This window comes from Sciurus vulgaris (assembly GCF_902686455.1).
Source record: "Sciurus vulgaris genome assembly, chromosome: 17".
NCBI lineage: Eukaryota > Metazoa > Chordata > Mammalia > Rodentia > Sciuridae > Sciurus > Sciurus vulgaris.
Genome location: NC_136478.1, coordinates 2,384,047 through 2,388,512, shown reverse-complemented (window position 1 = coordinate 2,388,512; position 4,466 = coordinate 2,384,047). Strand labels below are relative to the sequence as shown.

At 49.9% G+C, this 4,466-nt stretch overlaps 1 long non-coding RNA gene across 1 annotated transcript; it reads left to right on the top strand.

Annotated features, from left to right (window-relative positions):
* The first annotated feature begins 1,444 nt into the window (after positions 1-1,444).
* Positions 1,445-1,730, top strand: LOC306648028. Its single transcript, XR_013760252.1, has 2 exons — positions 1,445-1,531; positions 1,586-1,730. It is a non-coding gene; the product is annotated as an uncharacterized lncRNA (long non-coding RNA).
* Positions 1,731-4,466: the final 2,736 nt, after the last annotated feature.

Here is a 4,466-nt window from a genome sequence, read left to right as displayed (position 1 = left end):
ATTTCCTTGCCCAGGGTTTGTCATTGCTGCCTGTCGGAAGATGACCAGGTTGATCAGCACGCAGCATCCTCAGGAGAAAACAGCCAGTTGCCCGTTTTCATAACCTGATAGTTTTCTTCTAGAAAGCTTGTAACCTGAAAGCTCAGAAGCTGGGAGATGCAGCCCCGGAAGGGTCCACTTGCCCTGGAACAAGTCGCTGAGCTCCCTGGGCGGTCACCTCTGCAGAGCTGGATCGGGCTCCGGCGCCAGGCTCAGCGAGAGCTTGGTGAGCAGGCATGCCTGGTGCCCGTCCCCACAGCACAGGCCCAGCCCGGTCCAGATGCGAATCCCAGTTGGCCCCAGTGCTGCCAGAGCCCCCACAGCTGGGCTCAGACCCAGGGCTTCCCTGGGGTGGGGAGCAGCACCATGATCACTGAGCAGTGACCCACCCTCCGCCCTGAGTCCCTGGGCCAGGGTCACTTTCTAGCAAGTAGAGCCCCGCCTGCTCAGAAAGCACCGCGGCTTGGGTTCTGCTGTTGATTCTTCGGGTTTCCCAGCTGGTGTTTTAAGCCCCGGCTCAGCGAGGCACTGACTGTTAACGCTCTTAACGGAAGCTGGCGACAGGGTGCTCTCCTCGGAGGGTGGACCTGCGACTTAATCAACTCGCTCTCTCACCGCCCCAGACTGAACCCTTCCAACAGCGTCTCCCACAGAGGGTCATCTGGACCCGGAGCAAGTGCGGGCTGCAGAGCCCAGTTCTCCAGTCAGGCAGTCCTCTCAGTGGCTCCTGGTGTGACAGGGGCGCAGGGAGGGAGATTCCCGGGAACCTGGCCCTCGCTGCTGCGTGCTTTTCACAGGACGAACAAAGGATTGCTCTGAGGTTGGCAGAGACCTCCCTGGTGGGCCCGCCTGCCCCCCTGACCAAAGCAGCCCCATGCCCGCTGGGCCAGCACGGGGCTTCCCAGCCCTGCAGGGAGCATGGGCAGGCTGTGCAGCCAGGGCTTGGCTGAGCTGCTCGGTGCTTGGCCATGGCAGCCACATCCTAAGAGCACCCAGGTGCAGTGTGGCCGTCTCTGCCTGGTCCTGGCCAGCCCTCCCTCCCCCGACTCTGTAAAACCCCGCTGTGCACGCAGCCCGTGGACCAGGGATCAGCCTGAAAGGTGCCACACCAAGTCTGGCCAGGGCTCCCGGCTTCCTCAGCCCTGGTCATTGCTTGGAACCTGGCACCTGGCTGTCGTCCCCATGTGGGCCGTCTGATGGTCTGACAGCGAGTACCTTGGACGGCATCTCCAACGCCAGCTCTTCCCTAGCCCCTGCAAGTGGCCATTCTAGAAGTGCACACTCTCTCCATGAACACAGACACTGCGTCTTAGGCTACCTGATTGTTTTTCCTTTTGACGTGTCTTGCCTTAAAGTCCCCGTCCCTACCTATTAGTAGCCTTTACAGACAGTGGGAACTGGTGACAGGGAGCGTCTTTTACCAGTTAGTGGGGGGATTCTATAAGGAACAGGGAATTCTTTCTTTTTCTCATTTCTGCTGTAGGAATTATGAGTATAAATCCTGTATATGAATATAAGAGTGTAATTGGTCAGTTTCATTCCCCAGTATCTCCTTTCCCTCCCCTCCCGCCTTGCCCTGGTCCCTCTCCTCTCCTCCACTGACTCCCTTTCATTTTCATGAGACCCACCCCCCGTCTTTTGTTCCCTATTTTTCTCCTTAGTTTCCACATATAAGAGAAAACTTACGACCCTTGACTTTCTGAGTCTGGCTTATTTCACTTAACATGGTGTTCTCCAGTTCCATCTATTTACCAACAAACATTCGCTTTTCTTTATGGCTGAGTACAACTCCACTGTGTGTATATACAGTGTAGTTTTGATTTGCATTTCCTTAATTGCTAAAGATGCTGAACATTTTTTTCACACATTTTTGACCATTTGTATTTCTTCTTTTGAGAAGTGTCTGTTTAGTTCTTTTGCTCATTTATTGATGGTGGCATTTTTGGATGGTGTTTTTTGAGTTCTTTACATATATTCTAGATATTAATCTTCTATCAGAAGAATAGATAGCAAAGATTTTCTCCCATTATGTAGGTTTTCTCTTTACATTCTTGTTTCCCTTGCTGTTCAGAAGCTTTTTAATTCATTGCTATCCAATTTATTAATCTTGGCATTATTCCCTGAGTTTTAGGAGTCCTATTGAGAAAGCCATTGCCTGCATCTAAAGCCGGAGTGTTGATCCTGCATTTTCTTCTAGGAGTTGCATAGCTTCTGGTCTCATTCTTAGGTCTTTGATCCCTTTTGTGTTGGCCTGTCTGCAGGGTGAGAGATCGTGATTTAATGTCATTCTTCTCCATATGGATATCCAATCTCCCCAGTACCATTCATTAGAAGGCTGTCTTTTCTACAGGATATGTTTTTGGCAACTCTGTCAAGGATCAGATGATTGTTTCCGAGTGGGTTTGTCTGTGTCTTGTATTGGGTTCCATTGGTCTGAGTCTGTTTTTATGTCAGTACCATGCAGTTTTTGTTACTTAGTTCTGTAGCACAATTTAAAGTCAGAAAAAAGATAAGTATTGTTGTTTGGCTTAGAATTACTTTGGCTATTCTGGGTCTTTTATTCCTCCAAGCAAATTTTAAGACTATTTTTTCCAGTTTTGTGAAAAATATCATGGCTGTTTTGATGGGCATTGCATTGACTCTGTATGTTGTTTTTGGTAGAATGTCCATTTCAACAATATTAATTCTGCCTATCCATGAACATGGGAGGTCTTTCCATATTCTAGTGTCTTCTTCAATGTCTTTCTTCAGTGCTCTGTAGTTTTCTTTGTAGAGGTCTTTTGCCTCCTTGATTAGACTTATTCCTACAAATTTCTTTATATATATATTTTTTCCTTCCTTTGTTTTTTTAAATTTGTTCTTTCATTCTTTCTTTCTTTTTTTTTTTTTTTAAAAAAAGGCTATTGTGAGTGGAATTGGTTTTCTGATTTATTTTTGAGCAAAATATTATTGGTTTATAGGGAAGATAATGACTTTTGATGTGGATTTGGTATCCTGAAGATGAAACTCTTGAGTGGTAAAACACGATCAAGGAAATAGACCTAAACTCCCTGCTGCGACCCACATGCCGTTGCCGGCCGTGCCACGTCCCTGTGTGCTGTGGTGAGATGTCAGCTGTCCAGTTCATTCTCTGTACACCAACAGGCAGGAGTGAGTTGGAATCCTCCATTTTTAAGAATCAACACCCTCCAGTCCTGCAGAATCACACGCACACCATTCCACCCTCCCCTTCCGGCTCATCCACACGCAGGCGATTTGGACTTTCGTGTGGAGGAGGAGGAAGAAGGAGAGGAGAAGGGGAGGATGGGGCGGCGGGGACCAAGGCTTCTCAGGACCCGTTCCCACTCCCTTCTCCTGAGGCCTGGAGTGGAGCATCTGGAAAGCACGCCGACAGTGTTTCCACAGGCCACAGTGGAGTCCAAGCTTGGGCTCTGTCCACACCAGAAGTCCCCGGTTCTTATTTGCACATGTCACCTCTTGTCCAAATGGGGACCCATCGAGAGTGAAAGGAGACAATAAAAATAATTACTAGATATTTGCTCATGAACAACTGGCCTCAGTCTTGCCGTCCAGCCAGCTGGGATGTGTGGTCCTCCTACAGATACCCAATCGTCGGCGCAGCTGACCTCTACCAATTTTTCACCAAAGGATAAATGAGAAAAATAAGGGAAATGTAAATATGTTGTCAGATTGTCAGTGGTTCCTCCCTGGGACAGTCAGTCATCCATCTGATTACGTTCTTCCCTCTGTGTGTGGGTCAAAATGTTCTTTTAAAAAGAAAGAGAGTGGTCATGGGGTAGAGGATAGGGTTGTGCTGTTTTCGTTAATCTGTTTACTTGCTTGTTATTTTTTTAAGTACTTAGTGGACACAATTAAAGTTGAGGAGGCTCTGTCCAACCCACCCACCCACCTACCCCTCTTCTGAAGGCCCTGGCCCCTAAGGTCCTCAAATCTGGGATTACTTATCTGGACCTCACCAGTGGACTGGGAAGAGGGTCACCTGCCCCTCACTGGGGACCCCCACGCTGCTCTGCTCCCTCAGCCCTTCTGCTGGAAGAGTCGCCCCCTCTTCCAGTTGCACTGGCTTCTTGTTTGTTGAGCATTATGGGTTTTCATTTGTCTTTAGCTGCACCAGCCTAGACTGAGTCTCTGAAGAGCGCTCCTCCCCCTCAGCCCTGCCGCCCTCCAGCTCCCCAGCAGGGGCAGCTCCTCCAGGGCACAGACCCTGGATTTGTCCTGAGCCATCTGGCCTGCGGCCCCAGGAGCCCCAGGGAGATGCTACCTCGGGCCCCTGCGGGTGGTTGCTCCTGCTCACTGCAGGGAGCTCATTTCTTTCCACCACCACTCAGCCCCCCACCTCTGCTCCGTCTCTGCAGCACCCTTCTGAAGTCAGGGAGCCACAGTGGCGAGGTGGCGGCGGGGTCAAC